This window comes from Talpa occidentalis, unplaced genomic scaffold (genome assembly GCF_014898055.3).
Source record: "Talpa occidentalis isolate TD23 unplaced genomic scaffold, MPIMG_talOcc4v2.1 talOcc4.17, whole genome shotgun sequence".
NCBI classification, from domain to species: Eukaryota; Metazoa; Chordata; class Mammalia; order Eulipotyphla; family Talpidae; genus Talpa; species Talpa occidentalis.
The window spans coordinates 35,615,301-35,640,363 of NW_023601754.1; the positions used below are offsets into that span (position 1 = coordinate 35,615,301).

The window sequence follows — 25,063 nt, forward strand, 5'->3', positions numbered from 1 at the left end:
ATGTTGGCGGGAGTAAAGCAGCAGCAATCTGAAGGCAACAATTCTTGAGACTGGACTTTGCACTGCCATGAAGCAGGGTCCCTGCAGCAATGTGATCAACCACTCAAACTAGTTCTTGAGAAGAGCTTGCTATAAGCTGCTTGCAAACATATGGGTAGGGTTTAGGGAAAACAAGCATGAAATAGTGCAATGCCCTAAGGCTAGCAAAGTTTGGAACTCTTGCTACTCTCAGGCCTTAAGGTAGCTGAGCAGCATCCAGACTAGGTTAGCTGCCTGCAAGGTCTTCCCCAGAGGAGCTGTGACTTTCAGTAGAGTGCTGACGGCAACACATAGCAGTGACAGAAGAGGGTAAATAAAAGCCTCATCTCACTTTTCTCCACCCCATCCACCCCATTTGCTCCTGCCAAAACATGCAGCAATGGAAGACAACTGCCAGCTAAGAAGCAAAAAGTTCTTGAATGCCGGCCATACCCATCAGGCTTCTGGAAAACAAGCATGGCAGACAGAGGCAAAGAGTGGATCTGGAGGCAAAGGATATATCCACTGCAGGAAGAAATCAAGAAGAGGGAGATTTCAGCACAGTGAGAAAGAAGATGGCACTGTGGCTCCTCCAGCTCTGCACATAGGAGGAGGGAACCCCGCCCCCACCCAGTGTCAAGAGTACACAATACCTCAGAGTGGATGTCTGCCTGCAAACCTTAGAGGGGGTGAGGGGAGGGGAGGTTGTAGGCACTAGGCTTTCAACTCAGTCAAGAGTGTGACCTTGGAATCCACCAGGCCATTGTGAACATAATGTGGACATCCTAGGACACCCCCCTTCACCCCTGGTCCAGCTGGTAAGAGAGCAGACAGAGCCAGCTGCACAAATTTAAAGTCAAAGAGGTTTTATCCTGTGCTGTGAAACAGGAATCTAGTGCCCATGGAAAACCAAGCTGTCACCCTCTACTAATGACCAGGAAGTCGGCTAAAGGAGCGATAAACAAAGGGCACCTAGTCTGTGGGTCTCCACAGTCATTCTTTGGAAGTCAGGAAAAGGACTAAACCACAGCATTTGTCCTCTTCCATGTGTAGGCAGCATCAACATTTCCTTAGATGAACATAACTTAGAAAATCAAAAGAACTAAACCTATAGATGAAAACCAGGGCCTCCCTGGTGGCGCAGCGGTTGAGCGCTGGGTTGCGAAGCTGCCCGCATCCTCAACTGCGCTGGTTCGATCCCCAGCCACCAGGCGAGGGTCCCACATGGCATGCAGACCTCTCCTGCCGCGCCTACTGCTCCCCTCAGCAGTGGATTTCGTCAGTCTGCCTGCTCTGCTCCCCGCTCTGGCTCTAGTGAATTCTCTCACCTTCCCACGCTTCTGACTGTACCCAGTGCTTGTATAAATAATAAATAAAAAAGTCTTTAAAAAAAATTAAAAAAAAAAAAATAAACCTATAGATGAAAACCAGAAGCCCCCAGTTGGGGCTTTTTTTTTTTTTTTTTTTTCACATCTATTTCTCACTTCTCCTTTCTTCTTCCACATGTACTCTACTCTGGAACAAGGCATATAAACTGAACTCACACATGTAATTGTTCCAACATTTCTCACAGAGTACAGTCTGGGTCCAAATCCTCACTTGGACCACCAAAAATACTATCTTCTAGGGCCTCCCTGGTGGCGCAGAGGTTAAAAGACAGCACTATCGAGCTATCGCCAGCCACTGCAGCTTGAGTGTGATCCCTGGCTGGCCAGGTCGCTGATTCACATGGCGCAGCAGACCTCTCCTGTCTTGCCCGCTGCCCTCCTCAGCAGTGTATTTTAGTACATCTGTCTGTTCTGCCCCACACTCTCTCTGGTGAATCCTCTCACCGCACCCCCCCACACACACACACCTCTATTCTTGTATGCAAAATAAATCTTTAAAAAAAAACACTCTGTATCGTCCTATCACTGAGACTTTTATTTCAGTCACTGACTCCAAGAGACTTGCATGGGCTTCAGCAATGAGACTATCCTTTCTTGTATTATGGTGCAGAGAGGATAAATCATTTTCTCATCATACAACCATCAGTTGGAGAACTGGAACAGTTGTTAATTCTGGTTTGAGTAATTTTTTTCTGCTGTGCCTATGTGCTTTGGAGATTTAACCCATCTGGCCTTTATTTTCATTTTTGAAATATTTTTATGATCATTTATAAAACCATAACCTGCTTGATGAGTTAAACAGACTCGGTGAAACATTCACGTAAGTGAGATATGTGGAGCTGACTATCTTTCAATACTGTCAGCCTTGTTCCCCAGTAAGAGACGCAAATGACAAGAGTGGGTAAATTACATGACATTTTCTTCCTAACAAAATTATTTATCTGAATACTCTCACTTCTTAAATGAAGCAAAAAGATTCAAAATATTTTTTTGGCAGTTGGATTAAGAGACAGATTCTTGGAATGAAAATCTAAAGATTAAAACTTACCAGGATTAGTAATAGCTTTGCCCGAATAGCACTTTAAGCATGTGGGATAGGGATGAGAATAAAATTCAAATTTTCTGCAAAAGTGAATCATATTTTTCAGAAAAAGGAGTCAAATGCTTAGAAAAGGGCAAGAGAGATTATGGAGTATCCTTTCAGAGGAATGGGGGCCCTTTGGGCATTATCGGATTCTACAGGATAAATACTTTTAATTGTCTTTCAATTAACTTGTCTATACGCCTCCCAGGGGGCAGAAGTTGTAGAAAACTAAGTATCATGCAAATGATTACTGTTCACAGCAATAAAAATTAATTTTATCTGCTAAAGATAAAATCAATTTTATTATCTATGGAAAAAGGTGATTCTTGATACTACATTTCATTATATGGGAGGATTTTAGCCAGTTTTGCATCTATCATGACATTCTTTTCAGCATTCCTGATTGTATGATTATCTCTATTTCAAATTCACCTTTGAACTCAGTTTTAACATCTTCCTAGTTCCCCATTATTAATGTTACACACAATTTTGACAGGTTTTCCCTTTTTATTTGTATGATTCATGACCTAACCTTCTTGTAAATTGTACTACAGAATTTTAAGCAACCTTTATAAAGTTGTTTAGTCATTTTTTTAGTAATATTCTTTTTTATTCAAAAGTTATTTAGTGCCTACTTTGTCCTGCCTAGTGTGAGAAGATGTAAGGAAGGCAGTAAGAAAGGCAGTAAATGTCTGGTTTATGTATGGGAAAAAGAAAACTGACTTTCAGGAGCAAGAATAGAAGAACTGGACCTGGTAAGGCACTTCAGCCAGATATTTCTACTGTTTTGAGCTGATATCTGGAAAAAAGCAAAGAAGTCACTAAGGTAAGGATGAGTATGGGGGGAGTTTTTCCACATAGAAGAATTAGTGCATGTAAAGACACAGGGGTGCAAAAAACACTTTCTGCTTGCAACAGGGTGGTCCCCAGGAAAGGGGGAGGTTCCCTGCCCCACCCAAGGGAGGGTGGAGCTGAGCAGCAAGAGAGGAAGCTGCAAGAAGAGACTGAGGAAGGAAGCAGGATGGAGCAAGGAGACCTGGAGGAGGCACATGGAGCCTAGAGACATGTGAAGAAACTGCGCTTGTCTTTTGGGTTGTGGACTGGGTGACACAGATGTGGGTGAGACCCGTGGGGAGGTGACAATGGCAGCTTTTATCTGGATGTTGATTTTGCTCTTTTCCTTCCGGGCTTGTCCGGTTGTTTGTGACCCTTTTCTGTGGGTCCCCACTGGAAGATGTTTCAGACTTGTGGCAGGCTTTGGGGCCTTGCTCTGGGCCGACCCCATATGGATGGAGTTTTACCCACGAGGGGATGGGTAACTTTGGGTGCTTCATTTAGAAACTAGACTCTTTGCCTTACCTGTATTGTTTCCTAGTTTTTATTAAAGTTCCTTCCCATTAAAGCGTCATATGTTTTGTGTTGATGCGGCGGATGGCAGAACCCATTTAGAATAGGCAGGTTTGTGGGGGTCTGGGGTGCCCCTCTCCCTGTCCAATAACATGCTCACTGTTGAGCAAAAAGTCAAGAATAATGTGGTACCAGAAGAAGAAAGACCTTTCAGGGTGTTGAAGTACATGTTAAATATTTTGTTCATAAAAATGCAAATGGCATGCATATAATTAAGACTTTACAGTATATTCCCATTACTCCTATGATTAAGAAATTGTTTCCAAGGACTTTAGGAAGAATGGAATGGAAGGGCTCTAGTCCTGATTTGGAAAAGTTTGCTTTCGCTTGGTTTTGTTTAATGGAAATGAGTTTGTTTTCCCATCGGATGGTAAAAGATGTTTTGGGATAGCCAAGGGGGCACTGATATAGGTCACTGTATATAAAAGTCAGCCTCTTCAAATGAGTTACAGAGAGAGCTAAATTAAAGAAAATGTGCAAATGCATTCAGGATGCCTGTGAACCACAATATTTGACCTATGAATTAGTTATGTAAAAAATTCTTTACTTATCTGACAGATTGACAATTAGGAGTTGAATTTTAAATTATCCATTATTATGTAAAGAACAGGCAGAGAGATAGAGCTAAACAATAGGAAAGTCAACTATATACAAAAGCACGGGTACATCCTGAAGAAGACTGAATAATGTATCCTTTACCAGCAATTTTAACACAGAAATTAGATGACTAGGTACCAGGGTACATGAAATTCCCTACTGATAACAAAAGTAGCGATCCATTCCTCAACTGGAAGGAATGAGAATCATTCAATTCTCTAACTTCTCACAGCTCCAAAATGTTATACCATATTACTAAAGGGCCTCCCTAGTGGCACAAGGGTTAAGTCTCAGTGCTATCATGCTCTCACCAGTTACTGCAGCACAAGCTGAATCCCCAGCCAGGGAGCTACCCACATGGTACAGCAGACCTCTCCTGTCTCGCCTGCTTCTCCCCTCAGCTGTATATTTCAGTAAATTTGCCTGTTCTGCTCCCCAGTCTGCCTCTTGCCTACAGCCCAGTTCTTGTAGCATAAATAAATCTTTTTTAAAACAGTTACTTAGGCACACTTCTACATGTTTTAATATAATAACCTTGATTTGGGCTGCTATACACAAACATATTCCTGGATACTGTCCATATAAAATAGATTTTGAGTAATATACTGGTGGTGTTCACAAAACCAATGTTAGAGGCAAGATGACTCCCCACCCCCAGCCTTTGAGAGGATATCTTGAATTAAGTTGTTCCTAATTTTTTCTGTAGATAAAAATTTTCCTATCATGCCAAAGAATAATATGAACAATTTAACTCAAGTTGTTTTACCTCCCCTGAAAGTTTAGAGAAAAAGTCAAAGTACTAACAAGATTACTAACTTGTACTATGCACTTTGTAACATAATATAATATAAAACTACATAATATAATAATAATATAAAAAAACAGTGGTAACAGTGCGATAGCTATAGAAAGGGGAGTTCCAGATTCCCTGCCCCACCCAAGGAAGGGTAAAGCTGAGTATCCAGGAAAATTAAAAATTAAAAAGGATCATAGAGGAGACTGAAGAAAGAAAGAGATGAACTGGAGCTCCCCTTCTGTCACGCTGGTACAGTAACAGTGAGCACTAGACATGTACTAAGTAAGCTTTAATCTTAATTTTGCATGCATTTACTTTGCATATTTATTCTATAGCTCCTGTTAATTTTATTTTATTAAATTATCAACATATTTATTGTATGCCTTCCATGTGGCTTGACTTTGGTACTGAGAATGTTAAAAAAGGGAATAAAACATGGTTCCAAACAATAATTATTTTTAAATTTAAAGCTAGCATTCTAGCTGTCTGAAGTCCTTTTAAGAATGGAGTAACATCATTTTGAAATATGATTTCAGAATATATTCTCCTCTTACATTACATCATCATCCAGTAATTTCTAGATTTCTAAGAATTTCTATAGGAATTCTAGATTCCCTTCTCTACCAAATAAAGGCCAACTTATTGCAACTAATTATGCAAATAATACAAATAAGGAATAGAAGTGGAAGAGTATAAACTGAATTTTTCTTCAGTAGTGCATACAGTATCCTTAAACCTACTTTGAAAAGCCTTCAGTGATACTATCTACCTCAAAGGTGAAGAAATGGAGAAGATTCAGAAGATTATGTGAACTGCCAAAGGTCAAGCAGCTCTTGAATGCTAACGCTCAAAAGTGAACCAAGTTATCTCATCATCTCATTTTCTTTTGTGTAGAGGAAAATAATGTGTCATCACTTATAGGAGGAACTAGAGGAACCAAATAAGACATTAGGGGAAAAAAATAGTGACAATAAAAAACACAACAAAATAAAAACAGACGATTATAAACCAGAGACTTCCTGCAGGGGAGGAGGAGGGAGAGGGATCAGAGGGAGGGAGGGAGGAGCACAGGGGACTGAGGTGATGGTGCATGGGTGCATCCTGAAGGAAATTCTATGGGGACTCCACCTGAGGTTGGGGGAGGGGAAAGCAAACACTGTTTAAAACTGAACAATGAGGGGCATCCCTGGTGGCACAGGCAGCTGAGCATAGCGGTGTGAAGATCCTGCAGGCCAGAGAGGGTCCCACATGGGAGCAGACCTCTCCTGTCTTGCCAGCTGCTCCCCTCAGCAGTGTATTTCATCAGTCTGCCTATTCTGTTCCCCGCTCTGTCTCTGGTGAATCCCCTCACCCTCCCGCACATCTGGCCTGTACCCCGGTTCTTGTATAAATAAAATAAATCTTAAAAAAAAAAAACAAAAAACTGAAAAATGATGTAAAATATATATAAATTAAAAAAAAAAAAAAACACTTCAGTAAAAAGTGATCAGTAAAAAGAGACCCCTGGCCTCATATGATGCATAGTCGTTCGGTTAAAGGAAAGTTTGCCTATTTTGAGAAAGCTGTGCAGATGATCCCTTACTAAATTGAAAATGTACAATCATGGAATCCACAGACATTGCTGATGGCAGTCGACTCTGCAGCCCTGTGGAGGGGAGCACTGTCACCATGCAGGTGAATGAGTCCAGTCCTCCACTCCCCTATGGACACTTGTGTTTTCACACCATATAACATAATTTCCTGGATCAGTCTCTTTGTAACCCACATGTAAAGGTGTTCATGTCAACTGTCTTTCATATTAGCATTTCCTTTCTTTCGTCCAATTATATTATCTAAGATTATAAATGACTCTTCAGAAGGGGACTAAAGACAAATTATCTAAAATCCCTAATGTCTGGAATTGTAGTTTTCTCATTAACATCTTTTATAAGCCTAGCACAGTCAATAAGTGTTAATTGAATTAATAAACGAATGTATCCTTTTAGATAATGTAGTATGCAATGTCAAGTCACTAAGCAATTTAATCAGGGACAACATAATTTCATTTGTTTTTTAAATTATGTTATATTTTCTCAATCCTCTTGATAAAGTCATTTGGAGATGGGTAAGAGTGAGCAAGAATATAGTTAGACAAATAATAGTCCAGGTGGAAGAAATAAGGAGCTTAAGGGTAAAAATCCTTATTATAAAATTCATTATCATTATTATTTTTAAAAGATATGTTTGATTATATCTTCTGGTATGATATATTTGTCTTCAGAAATACCATAAAAATATCCAAGTGGTAGATAATTATATCTCTATTTTATAGAAAAGCAAATGAGGTGCAAAGATCTTAATAACTGTTTCAAAATCTCATAGCTAGACCTATGATCAAACTCCAGATCTTCTACTTTCTGTTTCTTGTTGATGTTCTAGTACAACTGGTCAATTGCCCTAGGATACCTAAAGTGATTCCTTAGGAAAACATATTGAACTTGAGGCAGAAGATGTGGACAAGTGCTAAACTCCTGCCCACATAATGAACATTTTAATTTATTTAGATGATAATGCATATAAATACATAAATGTATAATACATAGCTTATGTATTACAAACAAGTCTTGAAAAAGTCACGGCTGGGGAGGGGGAAGAGAAGGGAGTAGGATCAAAACAAGGGCGGTGGGAATTGTATGGGGACTATAACCAAGATGAAAATGCATACATTGTGCAAAAATGAAAAATGATGTAAAAAATATATAAAATAAAAAAATATAAAAAAACTAAAAAATAGAAAGTTGAAGCAATCTAGATCATTCCTGGAATTCTTTCAGAGTCTAGACAGATGAGTCTTCTAAGGGATTCTTTCAGAGTCTGTCTCAAAGAGTCTGTCTCACTGAGGTAAAGCACTATGCTTCGCTCCCTACTCCACCGAGAGGGGGCCAGTGGGTGCAGGAGAGGAGGGTAAGGAAAGAGGATGTGAAAAGAATTAACTTTGAGCTATGAAATTGCCTCCCACAGGGTCTCAATCACAGAACAAAGAGGAAATCATAACATAATGAAATTGCATTCATGCATATTCACTTAGAAGGGATTTTATTTAATATTAACAATATCCTAAGTCATCATGATTTAGTTAATAAACCGGCAAACAGTAATTCGTATTGGGATTGTTTGACTTCCTGTCAAATGGCTGCATTCTTGTACATCCAGAAAGAATGGGATAAACAACTTAACCGAGAATTAATGAATTGAGAAATACCTGAAAAGCTTTGTGATCTGGGTCCTTGGAAGAGCTCCAAGTAGTAATCTTGATTTTGATTAATATTACAATTTATCCAGTTAAAGAAGTGCCTCATAAATACTCATGAAGTATTTTATTAGATGATTGTAAATACTTAAAATCTTATTTTGCAGTCCTTTTCAGCACAAAGAAGAAGAAGTGGAGTCTCAGAGCTGTAAATCATTTAACCTGGCTCATTACTAGCAAAAGTCACATCATGTTTTAAAATAGAATGTTTTGATACTCATGCTGCCATTGCACAACGCAGGTCTTCCTGACCTCACCTTGCACCAACATGATGGAGAGAACCGGTGCTGTGATAACACACACCCCCATACCAATATGCCAAAGACAGATTGTATTCACTTATAGCAACTTAGGCGATGTTTGATGGTACTGTGTATATCAGCAACTTGGAGAGACAAGGACTGCGATAAATCAAAACTACTTCACAGGGGTAGGTTTTGCAAACCTTTTAAGAACTGAGCCCATCTTGCCCTTCCTCACATTGCAATAACCATCTTCCATCTATGCCCCCACCCTTACCCACCCACTGCTGTCATCACCACCAGTATAACCAGGGTCCTTCAGGTTTCACTTCTCATAGCCACACCCTCATGATAAAGTGCACATCCAAAACAAATAAACAACAGCAAAATGATTAACACTTCCAGGGGCCAATCAAAGGTAAAAGGACTAGAGGCTTAAGGTGTTGCTGCCCAAATAGAGACGAGGTTGACAGGCCTTAAAGTTCCAGACATGCTGAACTTCACAGTCCCCACTTAGAAACCCCTCCCACTGCACAGCTCTCTCTGCACCCCGGTGCTTTTATTATCAACATCTATTGATAAGCAAGTATGAATCAGTTGTAATCCAACTGAAATACCTTCTTATTTTGCTCAAACTTTTTGGGTCTTCCTTCCTTTTCCACCATTTTAAACAAATATCTATTAAGTCTCTTATTCTCCATTCAACCTGACCTTCAAAATCCTCTTATCAATCTCACCCTTCCACTCAAGCCCATTTGTTCACAGTATGGGAAATCGCTATAGATCCTAGCACTGTGATTCAAGAAATTATTCAGAATATTCACTCCAGCTGCAAGTTCCCCAAATTTGCTTTATCCAAACCATAAAGTGAAAATGATTATTCAATGTATAAATTCCAAAAAGCAATGTCAGCAGGACAACAGAAAAAGGAGCTTTCTACCATCATTCACCCACAGAACATTGATCCTAACCACCACCCTGGATGATAGTACCTTTGTGGGAGTCCAGGAGTACAGCAGAGAAGTTCCAGCATACCAACGGAATGAAAAAATCTGAAAATAAATGCATTGAAGAAGGTTAGAACAATTTCAATTTTAAATGCATCACCCCTCCCCAAAGGTGACATATTTCAATGCCAAGAGAGAAACAGAGATCTACCTCATGGTCTGCAATTCTGCCTACTTGGGAAAGAGAGTACAGTGAGTATCTTATCTCCCTATCCATGTGGGACATAGCCTAAGGTGCCCACCTCTTTTTTACCCAAACCAGAATGAGGTGATTAGCACACAAAAGAGACTGAAAGAAGCTAGGAGATAGCAACCAAGGCTTAGAATTCATCAAAGGGCTGTATATCCTACTAAGGGTTTCAGAAACACTACAAGAAAGACCCCATAAATCACACAGATTACCACGCAGGTTGGATGCCCCCAACTGGTCCATGGGTACCTCCAAAGCTCCTTGTACTTCACCCACCCAAACCCCCTTCTACACTGTGATTGGCTCCCAGTGGATTATTACTGTAAGACTTTACAGATGACTTGTGAACACACACAGAAAGTCAAACTGTTAGCGAGATTAGGAAAAAGCATGGAAACTTAAGTTCAGGGCATCACCACAGTGTAAACAAGGACTTTCAGCATCTGGCCTGGCACTGCAGGACTGAGAGGAGTCAGATAATCTTGAGTTCCCTCTTTCCCCACAAGAGGGAACAAGAGATGTAGAGTGCATATGTCCATAAAAGCCTCCGGGAGCCTCAGAATTCTTAGCCAGACAACTGATGAAACTATTTCTCTCCTGAAACCAGTCAGCAAAGTCTGCAGGAGGTGAAACTTCTTCAATAGAAATCATAGCGAAAGGACCAAACAGAATTTCTGGAGTTGAAGAGTCCAATAAAATAGAAAATGCAATAGGGAGCATCACAAGCAATCTTGTTCAAGCAAAAGTAAAAGGCCATGAATTTGAAAATAGGCCATTTAAAATGATCCCCAATCAGAAGAGAAAAGGAGATGAATGATGAATGTATAAGCTACATCACCTTTCCTTCAAAGCAGCAACTGTCCACTCTCATTACTTCATGATTCCTAGTGATGACATTATCTTGAAACTATTGTTGTACACAAAAGCATAGTTGCTTGTAGTTATTGTTCAAATGATTTTGGAAAACACATCACACCCGACTTCCCTCTAGGATAGAAGTTTTCAATTTTTTTCTTGTCTCATGAAAATTTTACACTCTTAAAAAAGTGGACTCCAGAGATTTATGTGGTTCTATCTGCTGATACATATTAAATTTTTTAATGGAGGATTTAAAAATTTTATTAACTGATTTTAAAATAGTAAACTCATTATGTTAGTTTAAGTAAAAAAATAATTCTGGGAAAAAAGGAGAAATGTCACATTGTTTCTCATTTTTTCAAATCTTTGTAATATCTTTCTAATTCAAGCAGCTGTATTCTTATATATGCTTCTGTAGTCAGTCTATTGCCTAAGTCATTTTGTTTGAAGCAAATGAACATCTGGCCTCACAGAAGCAGGTTATTTGAAAGGGAAAGATCTCACTGACCTCCTGAAAAGGTCTCAGGGAACCCTAAACTCTCAGACAACCCCTTGAAAACCTCTGCTTTAAGGAAAGCCAAGACGTATATTCTAATACCTCTAAGAAATCCTAAATTAAAAGCAAATAAGCAAACAAAATCTGTTTATCATGAGTATTTAAAGAAGTTTAAAGAAGACTCAGATGTGCTCCTTTATAGGGGCTGAAAGTGGGATCCCCTACTGTTGTGCAACCATCCCAGACAGGGTAGATTCATTGTTGATTCAGGCAAAGAGAATTTTTTTTAAAGATTTATTTATTTATTTATACAAGCACTGGGTATAATAGTCAGAAGCATGGGAGGGTGAGAGAATTCACCAGAGCCAGAGCGGGGAGCAGAACAGGCAGAGCGGCGGAGCACACTGCTGAGGGGAGCAGCGGGCACAGCAGGAGAGGTCTGCGCTCCATGTGGGACCCTCTCCGATGGCCAGGGATCAAACCAGCACTGCAGAGGCTGCGGGCAGCTTCGCAGCCCAGTGCTCAACTGCTATGCCACTGGGGAGGCCCCTGACAAAGAGAGAATTTTGAAGCACTCAGTATTCCTAACATGCCTTTAATCCTGAATCAGGGGACCAGAGTCACAGACAGAACCAGCCGGTGGAGAGGTAGCAACTGAGCCCCCAGCCCCCACGATTCTGATTCTCCCTTCTATCCCCTACTCCTCGGCCCAGGTGTCTATGTACATATGCACACAGGCCATGCTCTCAAGTCCAAACACTTTTTGCAACAGCAGGGTAGCACGTGCAGGTAATGCAACCTGGGAGGAAAGCAAAGGTACATCTGGTGGCTGCAGAGGCTAGGGGTGAGAGGCGAAAAAGACCCTGAGTACCCCATTTTCCTTACACCCACCCATCTTCAGTGAACCCTGTAGAGTTCTCTAAGTGAATGGACTCTTGCGCTCTGGTTTTCTCTTTCTCTCACTTGGAACCATCATAGCTAAAAACTTCAATATAAGGTGCATGTAGGTTCACACACTGACATTATTTGCTACCCCATATGCAGATTTAATAGAACAAAATTATTTTAATACTACATATATCTTACATCCTGCTCACTACAAATAAATTCCTACTTTGTCCTTTTCAGATCAACATTTCTTTCTTGAATGCTCTTTCAACAACCTATCTAATATAAAAGTACTCAGTATAAATTTTGTGGACTTTTTTAAAACCCAGTATGTCTAATCATTTGCCTTTAATTAATCATTCAACTATTTTTCTCATATTTACCAATATCCACTGAAACACAGATTGAAAATCTATTCTGGACAACATTTACTAGAACCTCTAAGATAGAGTGTCAGAAATCTCCAATGGGTCACTGAATGTTCCTGAAGTCATCTCATTTGAAAGATGTCAACTAACCCCTTGATTCACATTTCTCCTTTTTTAAAAAAAGTCACAGAGCAATTCAATATGTATGTACACATTGCGCAAAAATTAACTAATACAGCAAAGCACGGTGAACACATGGGAAATTACTAAATTAAATCAACCCATTTTTTTTTTTAAACTATCACTCTTAACTTTGTTCAGTTTCTGATAATGTGTTTAAAAACATAAGCCAACAAAAGTGAAAAAATTAGAAAAGGTGCTGAATTCTCTCAAAAAGTATATGAGCCAAGAAAAACGGTACGTTTCTCCTATTGAGAAAATTATTCTTAGGTACCTGAACATGAATGATATCTCAAAGAGAAACCATGAAAAGCAGGAAAGCAAACTGATCAGTTTGAGTGCCTATTTCATACAGCCATGTTGGGGGGTTCATGGCAGAGTAAGATACAGCCTATGACCACTTGAAGTTTATGTGGTCTGACGGGCAGTGTAAGATTATACACGACTAAATTGCCAAATCAGATTACTACTACAAGGCAAGTATCTAAAGTATACTTAGTGAATGAAGAGGAAAAAAACAAGCAATGGCAATGACGTCTAGAGTAGAGTTTGAAGAGAATATGTTAACTGATCTATTTTTTTATAGAACAGACTAAAGTTTGACCAGTGAGTTTCCTAAGTGGAAAAAAAAAATGATGGAATCAGAGGTATGAATAGAAGAAAATGCGGAATATGTTTAATATATTTGGGGACACTTCTGCTTCAAAGATTTGTTGATTATAGTCAAAGCATTATAAAGGGCATTTTCCCTTATTCACTCAGAATTAGATTAAGGACTTTATAGGCCAGAAGTCATTCGAACTCAGTACGGATGAGCAGTTGTCAAAAGTTAATAACTTGCACTGATTATTTATGATCCCGTTGAAGTTTCTTTAATTAAGCTGGCTTTCATAATCCCTTCTAATGCCTTATCAACTTGATTCTTATCTGTGTAAGTGCTGGCTTCTGCAGACCAGGGATCTGTTATGAGACTCAAGATGATACAAAAGAATTTTAGACTTAAATGAACAATTGATTGCTAGCTACTGACTTAGCAGGGGTTAGGATAAGAGTCAGTCTCTAACTAAAGTTTTCTATCCTAAGATTCTGATACTTAATACTCCAATTCTAAAACCGAATCAGTTGTCCTAACTGCTGGGCAACCTTGTGCCCCTGTCCAGTGCATTTAGATTTAGTGGATTTAGAAGAAACCACCTTATTTCATTTATAGGTGGAACATGGGAAAACTGAACAAATGGTCAGGAAAAGACAAACTTGCAAGCCAACCACAGGTGTGAGGTATACTGCAGGGGAGGGAGTGGGAGAAGGTTCACACAGGGGAGGCAAGAGCACAAGGGACTTTGGTGATGGTTCACGGGTGCTATGGTGGTGGGAGAACTACAGGGACTACACTTGAAGGGAAAAAAATCAAATTTTACACAAAACAAACAATGATGTGAGAAAACAAAATAACAAAAAAATAGAAAAAACCATCTTAACCTCTTGACTGTTGTCAGATCAGCCTCTGTGTCCCCTTTTCAGACCACTAAGAATGTTCTTCCAAGTATGCCCAATGATATCCTTTATCATGAATTTACTAGGGATTGACAAGCTTTTTTTCAATAAAGAACTAAATATTACATATTTAGATCCCCAGTGTAGGATAAGTAAATTACCAGGCTTTTCTGCCCTCCCACCATTAGGATGATGATGGAACCCTGTGGTCCTGAATGCATGCCTGATGGCAGACACCTGGAGTAAGGTGTGGGCATACATCAGTGGATACACCTGGGCTGGGCTAAGAGTGGACTTACAAGGGCGGGGTCACGGGGACACCAGCAGAACTCAACTACCGGAAGAGCGGAGGGAAGGAGAACAGAAGGAGAACGAGACCAGGAGAGAACGTCCGAGAGCCCAGAGAGAGTGAAGACTTGCTGGGGACTGGGAGGCCTGCCAGCCGGCCTTGTACCTGGTAAATCCCAACAAAAGCCTGGAAAAACCACCGAGGGCTCCAGGACTTTTCCTTACCCGGTTTGCTAGAATCACAGAGAACCTGCCCTGTGGCCCTTCCTGCCACTACACCCAGAAAATAAACAGTTAGTCTTTGTTGCAGCTATTCAACTCTCCCATTGAAACACACAAGCAGCCATAGACAATATATGAATGAATGTAGCTAGATTTGACCTGGGGGGAGGACGGGCAGTAATAGCTTCTGATTCCTGCAGGAAGTGATCAGATTTATGGAGTAAAACCCTTAATCACCATAAAGCAAAGCTAAGAGGGAAAGAAAAAGAATGCTAAAGATACAAAGAGAAAATACAATAGTTTACAACCTCAAAACAATTACTATCCTAGAAAAAAAGTAACAGGTAACATAAAAAGAAAATGTCGGGCCTCCCCAGTGGCACAGCAGGTTGAGCGCAGTGCTGTGAAGCTGTCTGCAGCCTCTGCAGTGTGGGTTCGATTCCGGGCCGGCCGGCTAGGGAGAGTCCCACATGGCACAGCAGACTTCTTCTCTTGTGCCCGCTTCTCCCCTCAGCAGTGTGTTTCGGTCTTCTGCCCGGCTCTGTCTCTGGTGAACCCTCTCACTATCCCGCGCCTCTGGCCTATACCCCAGCTCTTGTATAAAGATAAATCTTTAAAAAAAAAAAAAAAAAAAAGAAAGAAAATGTCATTGTGCCTCATCAGTTCTACATATTTGATTCCTGAGAAATTTTCCAAACATTGCCTTCATTCGATTCATCTGGAAATCTTGGAGCGACCGAGTCACGCTTTAACCCAGGCTTCTTGAATTAGGACCTTTCAGGCAGAAACTTGGGGATTATCACATCTAACAAAACTCCAAGGCAATTCTGATACACAGTCAAGCTTAAAAAGAACCACAGAGCCTCAAGAACTTTGCATTCTTTGTGCCTTGGTTGCTGACTTTCCTTTTCATTACTGTGTGAAGACTCAGTGAAGAGGGGAACAGAATGTCCAGTCCCTTTAAACTGATGCCTTTGGTCTGACAACTTCCTTCACTTACTCACACCACCTAGGCATTCACCTCTGACTCTACTCATTCTGATTAAGGACATCCCCCATTAGCAAAAACAAGTAATCCTAAATTCCAGATTCATTCCGGATCAGAATCCCACAACCATGCACCCAACACATTTTGCTCCTGTTACACAAGGGCTGAGAATTAAGGAAAAAAAAACTTTAAATTATGGAAAGAGTCCTAATAATGCTGTTTTCCTAGGAACGTCTCTGTGAAAGTACAGTTTGGATTTGGAAGTGTCCCACTGACTGAAAAAAAAAAAATCAAGATATAAAGAAGACATCCAGATAAACATTAATTATAAAACAAAATAAAATCCCTAGAAGGGCAAGAATTTGGTTTCTCTATGCTTCAGGCACAAACAAATATAAAACATGAGAGGAATTCTACTTATTCTACCTTAAAGTTAGAAACAAATTTTCTATTTTGGAAGACCCCTTGATGCATTATTTTCAGAAAATAGACTCAATCACCATGTAACTGGATGCTGAAAATACCAATTTAGGGACTTAGAAATTTATAGAAAGGTGAGGTTATCAAATGGATGGAAACTTAAATAATATTTTTCAAGAATTTGCAAAGGATTCATGAATAAAGATAAATCTCATAATCTGGCACCATCCTATCAAAATGAATTTGTATCTTCTTTTAAGCCAATTTATTCTTAGAAACAAAGTTCAATGCAAATTGGACTCAAATTTAATTTCCTTTTGTCCTAGGGAGGGATGTTTGAAGTGACTTTTGTTTTCTTTGATTTCAGAATAGCTTTCAATGATCTCCTCTTAAGGATCCAGAAATGACTTTGCAGTCTTCTGTTGTTTTCTTGTTAATCCCCTAAGACTTCTGAATTCTATTAAAGAATTTTAATCTCACTTTGTCCTTTCATCTTGTCCACTTTTCTCTGTTGGACTTTGGTATTCATGCAAATCTCATCAAAAGTGGACCATCCTGCTTAAGAATAACATTCATTCTCTTTCTACTACTGTTTCAATCCAAGTTTCTTGACCCAGTCACTTTTGGTCCAGAAGCTCAAGTTCATCTTGAGAAATGCTATTTATTTCTCAGGGGATATGATTATCATATTTCTTTCTCCTCAAATGACATGTTGAAATAGATTTCTGGGGACTAATTTATATTAATTCCGAAGTATGACTCTGAGGGCATGAACATTAATTGAAAGACTATTTTTATCACCTTATGCTCTCCTTTAAAAATAAATGACATTTTTCCTAGGTTTAATTCAACTTTCACTTTTGACTAGGGTATTAAATGTCAGAAATTATACTTCTGTGTGTGTTTGATAATTCTCCAACAAATGCAATTAGTCTTAAGAGAATCAGGTTATGATGTGTTTTTCTGATATCCACAAAATAAAATGGTCATTTATGATGAGGCAGGACTTTGGTAACACTTTAGCCTTAAGCAATGAGTAGTTCACAAATATACATATCCATAAAACGTAGACATTTTTGAAGCTTGCTTAAGCAAGCTTTTAGACAATTTGGAGTTAAGGTTAATGTTACTAACACATTATAAAAACTGATTAATATGTAAATATTTAGCTTCAATAAGAGAAAACAGTAGCCATTATAACATTTTTTGACAAGTGAGGTGCCCGTAATCATTATCACAAAAATACTACACTGATAGCGATATAGTCTTCAATTTATGTAACCTGCCCAAAGTCACATATCTTATTAGTGAAGTTAGAATTAAAATTCAAGTACTTTAACTTAAAAACTTGTGGGTTTTTTTTTTTTTTTTTTTTTTTTTGGCCATCATTTACAGCACTGCAAATGTTTCAGGAGTACAGGTTAGCACCTCTTCGAATGAATATTGTCACACCATACCACATCTACCATCTACAAATTTCTCTTTATAGGAACCAAAATGAAGAGACACCCCATGGAATAGGAGAAAATATTTGCACACCATACACCTGATAAGGGGCTGATATCGAAGATCTACAAGTATCGATAGCTCACACAACAAAGTGAAATAAAACACCCAATCAAAAAATGGACAGAAGAGCTAAACAGACACTTCTCCAGAGAAGAAATGCAAATGACAAACAGGCATATGAAAAAATTTTCATCATCACTTGTATTCAGGGAAACACAAATCAAAACCACAATAAGACACAAACCAGTGAGAATGATCCATATTAAGGAAGCAAATCAAAACAGGAGCAACAAGTGCTGGCAAGGATGTAGAGAAAAAGGAACCCTATTACATTGCTGGTGGAATGCAAATTAATCCAGCCACCATGGAAAGCTGTGTAGAGGTGACTCAAAACACTAGAAATGGATCTGCCAAATGACCCAGCTATTCCAATTCCAGGAATCTAGCCAAAGAACACAAAGACACTAACTCAAAAGGAAGCCCGCATGCCTGTATTTACTGCAGCACCGCTTACAATAATCAAGATATGGGAACAACCTATGTGACCCAAAACAGATGACTGAATAAAGAAGATGTGGTGTATATATATATACTACGGAAAACTACTCAGCGATCCAAAAAGATAAACTCGTGCCATTTGTGGCAATGTGGATGGAGCTGGAAGGGTTGATACTAAGCAAAATAAGTGAAGAAAAAAAAAGATAAATACAGGATGGTTTCACTTAGATGTGGAATATAGAAAAGTCAGACAAAGTGTCAGACAAAGCCAAACCTCGAAAGCTGACCATAGATATGAGGCATCCATGAGGGGAGAGCGGGAGGAGAGGGGTGCTACTGAGAGTGGAAGGGAGAACACAAGGGAATATGGGTGCTTTGGTGTTGAGAGAACTACAGTGACCATACCTGGGGGGAGAAATAATATATTGCCCAAAAACTAAAAAAAAAAAAAAAAAAAAAAAAACCTTCTGGCTTTAGTCCTACACTATACCTTGACATCTCAAGTACATTTAAAGAAGAAAAAACAAGTAAAATAATACTTCTCACAACTCTTCCTTGTCATCTCTGCAGAAATGAATGTATCTGTCTGTAGGAAAGGATTCTAATGATGGCATCTGTACCACATCAAGATTTACCAAATTCAAACCTGGTTACATAAAGTATTCACTATCTCACAGGGACCCTTTTTGTGGACAGCGCTATGAACTCTAAGAGCTACTTTATCTGTAGAATCACAATACTGCTCCCTATTCATCTTTGGAATTCTCTTCCCCACAAAATCAATTAATTCAACAAATATGTATTCATAAAAGATCAAAAATAACCCTATGAAATGAACAATGATGAATAAAATAAAAAAATCCAAATCAAGATAACAGGAGAAGAAACATGTCAGTAAAGTATAACCCTTGCTATGTCAAAAATTAAAACTATACTCCCTCATATCACAGATCAAGGGCCCTTTCTCTGCACCCTTTAGTCACTCATTCACACACACACACACACACACACACACACACACACAAATAGGTCATTAGATCTTGATCTCAGGGAAGTTCTATTCTGGAGGGAACTGTGGCCATCACAACATGCTGCTCTGGAGGTAGGTTTCTAGTTTACATACATGCATTTCTGGTGTGAGGAGTTCTATCATCTATCTCCACTAAGAACACCACTATCAGGCTCTGCCAAAGCAAGACCAGTGACATCTCAGTAGAATTCTAGGATACAAAGATTGAGGATTCCATTTCCTGTTTATCACACTGACAGTGGTAATACGTCGATTCTTTAAGGACTATGTGAACATCAAATTTACATTTACACATTAGAGTAAAATGTAAAGTTTCTTTAGAACTCAAGAAAACCTTAAATAGTCTGGGAATCATTTTACCACTGAAGCAATTTAGAAACATGTGTGCAGCCAACCAGGACAATTTATTTCATGCTTATTTGTGAGGTTTTATTAAAATATCTGATAGAAGAAAGACTAAATTGGTCAAACTCAGGGATTAATTTGCTACCATAAGGGAGAAGAAAATTAAAAAAAAAAACCCACTAGCCACAATTCCACTCATACTCAAGCATTCAGAATTCCTGTGGGAACACATTCTACTAAGTCAACCAAACTCACGTTGAGGTCAAGGACTACTTTAGGTGAGTTATGAGGGGAAGAATTTTGCCATCTGTTTTGAGATATTATTCATTTAAAATATTCAGAGACTTGCAGATGCAAACAAAGGACATTAGATTGAATCCAAGACCTCCTGTGCATAGCCAAACAGCTTTCTATGTCCTTCATGAATGAAAACAAAGTAACTAACAGAGAAGGTACAGAGAACAGGTCACAGTGAACAAGAGGATAGATACAGTTTTCCACATAAAAATCTAAATAACATTAGATGGCTACAAGATCTTCAAGGTCAAGTGTAATAAAGAAATTAAATTTACACCTGTGCATTATAATCATCTTTAAAAGTATTTTTTTATGACCTAAAATGTTATTTTTGTCAGTTTTTTAATTTATAATGTGCCAAATGTTGCCCTACGTTTTTCTGTTTTAATCCCTACCAAGTTCATTAATAACAGCTACCAGGTCAACAAAAGCCTGAAGACTCTGATCCAAGTTATGTATGTGTGTATGTCTGCTGTAGATATATGTACATATATTATGTTTTACATTAACTGATATGATGAATAAAATCACAAAATCAATAACTAGCTGAATAATTTTATAACTCTTTTTCAGAAATTGTGGCTTATATATAAAATATTTCAACAGGGCTATATATTAAATAGCCATCTGTGAGTAGCTGAAAAAAATGTTGGGTTTTTAAGATAAACCCCGGGTGTTTCAGCCATGGAATAGATATTTTAGTCAGTTCCTCAGTTTTATTATCTTGCTCTCTGGTTCATCATGAAATTTTCCAACTCTAATATTTTTTTTTCCAAAAAATGGCAGTAATGCCAGCTGTTCATTGGGGTCCAACTGACTTCTTTAATCACTTTCCTCATCAAATATCAACTTCTTTCAACTAAAGGTTTTTTTTTTTTTTGACACTTTTTTTTTTAAGATTCATTTTTATGCAAGAATTGGGGTACAGGCCAGAGGCACGGGAGGGTGAGAGGATTCACCAGAGACAGAGTTGGTAACAGAACAGGGAGACTGACTGAAATACACTGCTGAGGGGGGCAGCGGGTGAGACAGGAGAAGTGTGCGCCATGTGGGACCCTCGCCCGCTGGCCGGGATCGAACCCGCGCTGCAGAGGCTGCGGAGAGCTTCACAGTGCGGCGCTCAACCGCCTGTGCCACCTGGGAGACCCTCAACTAAAGTGTTTTTACAACATTATATTTACTTTAATTCCTTGCTTATCCAGAACCACCCAATAGTTTCTTAGCCATGGACACACAAAGGAGGGGAAAAAAAAAATAAAGCTGTGACCAACGAAAGCATTTCCCTCAAAGTTCCCTCACCATTCCTGAGCGCTCAGCGCTGCCTGAGTACTGGCGCCAGGTGCACCCACCAGGACGCAGCACTGGGCTCATCAGAACGCGGGCGAGCCCACCTGGCCTGCACCTGCCCCCAGGTGTCCCAGAACGCGGAATTAGGCTCGAGAACCTCGTCTCTCCAGTCGGTGAACGACACAAACACTGTAGGATTGGCGTCTACTGGATGTACCACTGTAATCCCACTGGAATACCAGGCGTTGGTGTATTTTTTAAAAAATATTTTCTTTTACAAAACTCTTTCATCATTTTTCATTTTTGCACAATGTCTGCATTTTCATTTTGGTTATATTCCCCATACAATTCCCACCCCCTTATTCTGACCCTAATCCCTCCTCTCCTCCCCACCCCCCCCCCACAGTGTGTCTCTGGTTTATAGTTACTTGTTGATTTTGATTTTTTCTTTATTATAATAGGTCTTTTTCCTGGTCCCTTATTTAGGTTTTCTAAATTCCTGCTATGAATGCCATGGATGGAGCTGGAAGGGATCATGCTTAGCGAAATAAGCCAAAAAGAAAAAGAAAAAACACCGGATGGTCTCACTCATAGCCGGTTCGCTGATATTTACCAAATATTTACCTACCTCAAGTCACAGAGCGAAGCCTCACCGTGGTGGTTGCTGTGAGGAGGCATGAAAGGACGCAAGGGCATTTGCACATGTGTGTTCACGTCTGTGCATGTATACACACACGTGTGTATCTACACACATCTACATACTGTACACGTGTGCACCTACAGGGAGCCTGTACAAGGCCAAGTGGCCTAAAGCCAAGACGCCACTGCCACTAACCTACAGGAGAATTTTTTTTTTTTTCTAGATTTATTTATACATGCACTGGGCACAGTCAGAAGCGCGGGAGGGTGACAGAATTCACCAGAGCCAGAGCGGGGAGCAGAACAGGCAGAAGGACCGAAGTACACTGCTGAGGGGAGCAGCAGGCGTGACAGGAAAGGTCTGTGTGCCATGTGGGACCCTCGCCCGGTGTTCGGGGAGCAGGTGGGGATCGAACCGGCGTTGCAGAGCCAGCGCTCAACCGCTGCGCCACCAGGGGGGGCCCTACAGGAGCATTTTGAAGCGTTCCCAGACCCGAAAAACAGCTTGCCTTCTTCTACCAAACAACACATGCAAAGTAAAATAACACAGAATCAAGCAGGGCGGGATGGTACCTCACGCCTGTGTGAAGTCGCTCCAGGGGACCGAGGCCCGCGCCTCTGGCCGCGCCGCTCTGGGTTCTGCGCCCACAGAGCCCAACGCGTTCTGCTTTCCGGCTTCTGTCGTAAAAGTGAAAAAAAAAATCTCTGGACTTTACATCTTGTCGTAAAGTACAAACCTTCCTTGGGTTACTTAGGGGGCAAAAACGTTAGGTTTTTTTTTTTTTTAAGCTATCATTGTGATGCTTTATTTTGTTTTGATATATTTAAATGTTATACTACATTTTATAATAGCGAAGTTATTGGGATTTTTTTTTCAACATGTCATTAAAATATTGAGAATTTTTTTATTTCTTTTTTTAAATAAATTTTATTTTTATATTCCCCATACAATTGCAACCCCCTTATTTTGCCCCCAATCCCTCCCCTCCCCGCCCTCCACCCCCCATAGAGTGTCTCTGGTTCATAGTTTTTTGTTGATTTTGATTTTCACTTTCTTATAGTTCTTCATTTTCCTGGTCCCTTATTTAGGTTTTCTAAATTCCTGCTATGAGTGAGACCATCCGGTATTTTTCTTTTTCTTTCTGGCTTATTTTGCTGAGCATGATCCCTTCCAGCGCCATCCATGTTGCTGCAAATTGCATGTGTTTATCTTTTTTGATTGCTGAGTAATAGTCCATGGTGTAAATGTTTGAAAAGATGGTGACTTGCACAAGCACATTTAATATGTAAAGATATGTGTGTGATGAAATACATGTACATTTGTTGGTGTGTTTGTTACAGGGCAGCCCCATACAAAACGGGTTGCCTGACTGTGGGTCCTCACCCGAGCACTTTAAAGGACTTATCAATACTCTACTGCAGGCACACAGGAAAGGTTAATAAAAGGTTTATTTACAAGGGAAGGGCAAATGAGGGAGTGTGCAACTCAGAGAGAAAAGTGGGAGATAAAGTCTAAAATGTGTCCTACCCAATCCGGGGATCTGGAATCCCAAATGGCACTCTGAGGCACGAGCCTTGAAGCCAGGAAGCCAGCGAGGGAGAGAGACCCCCAAGACCCACGTGTCTAGTTTTTAATACCAAACCTGGCTGCTTAACCCCACCCTCAGGTCCCAGCCACCTTCCCTTTGATGGTAATGAGATTTGTCTTTCCCAATGTCTTGATGGCTTTGGTCTGGAGTGGGGGTGGAGTCCACAAAGCCGGTATGAAATTAGCTTGGGACTTCCTTTCCCCCTAACATGTTGTCAGCAAAATAACACACAGAGAGGAACGTATTTCCTGAAGAAAATTTTTTTTTGTTTTTTTCTGGCAGTTTCTAGCCCACTAAAATGACCGAAGAATTGACAATAATGCTTTTATCTCTACCTCACTGTTAGAATTACTTAAACTATGGCCTGTGGTCCCCCTCTCTGATGATCAGTCATCGCTGCCTTGTTTCTGACTTGCTTCCATCTGACCTTTATCATAATGACTGTCCTTTTACCTTTACCACTTTTTTTTTAAAGATTTATTTTTATTTATTTATATAAGCACTGGGTACAGTCAGAAGCTCGGGAGGGTGACAGGATTCACCAGAGCCAGAGCGGGGAGCAAAGCAGGCAGAAAGACTGAAGTACACTGCTGAGGGGAGCAGCGCGCCATGTGGGACTTTCCACCGGTGGCTGGGGAGCAGCCGGGGATCGAACCGGTGCTGCAGAGGCTGCGGGCAGCTTCGCAACCCAGCGCTCAACTGCTGCGCCACCGGGAAGGCCCTACCTTTACCACTTTTAATGACTTTAAAATGTCTGCACAGATGCACCCCTATTTGTATAGAAATCTTTGCTGATACCCCCTATTTGGGATAGAAATCATAGCTATGGTAAATATTAATAGCTATGATTATTGACCTGATAGTACTGTCAGATCCAGTGATATGATTAGTCTGAGTTACCTGGATTTCTGCTTCTGCTTGTGCAGTTCAGCAAATCAATCCACAAAGTTTATGCCAGATCCTTTGTTACTATTTTTGTTTTAAGTTTGGTCTAGAAACAAAGCACTCTTTCAGAACTAGAAATGGTGAAAATGTATGCTCATGCCTTTTTTTTTTTAAGATTTTTTTATTCATTTATACAAGAACCAGGGTACTGGCCAGAGGCACGGGAGGGTGAGAGGATTCACCAGAGACAGAGTGGGGAACAGAACAGGCAGACTGACAAAATACACTGCTGAGGGGAGCAGCAGGCAAGACAGGAGAGGGTCTGCTGCACCACGTGGGACCCTCGCCGGCAGGCCGGGATCGAACTCGCATTGCAGAGGCTGCAGAGACCTTCACAGTGTAGCGCTCAGCCTCCTGTGCCACCAGGGGAGGCCCTGCTCATGCCTTTTTCAAAGAATTTCTGCATTGTCACATTTCCTTCTCAGTCAGCTTATCCTTGTGTTATGCCAAGGAGTACAGATAATGGGATGGACTCACTGTAAGGCTTTAGGAAAATTCCTAAAGCAGTCTGTGATTCAGCCAGATCTTACTTCACTCTCCTGATCTATGACAGGGAGTAATGTTCAAATACCCTCATTGCATAAAATATAAGGGGAAAGATACTGTTTACAGTAAAAGGACTTCCTCTCTAAAACCTGTGCCAAAGAGGAACAATGACAAAAAAGAATACCTAATTATGTAAAGTTTACTCCTTAATTTAAAAG

General features: G+C 40.0%; 1 long non-coding RNA gene across 3 annotated transcripts in view; it reads right to left on the reverse strand.

The window, feature by feature from the left end:
- LOC119250407 (uncharacterized) overlaps positions 1–22,463 on the reverse strand; it is a 760,618-nt gene extending 738,155 nt beyond the window's left edge. For all 3 annotated transcript variants that reach the window (XR_008552486.1, XR_008552485.1, XR_005126287.2), the window contains exons 1-2: positions 22,399–22,463; positions 9,814–9,873 (exon numbers count right to left, since the gene is read on the reverse strand). This is a non-coding gene — a long non-coding RNA (uncharacterized LOC119250407). The remainder of the gene's footprint in view (positions 1–9,813; positions 9,874–22,398) is intronic.
- Between the last annotated feature and the right edge of the window lie 2,600 nt (positions 22,464–25,063).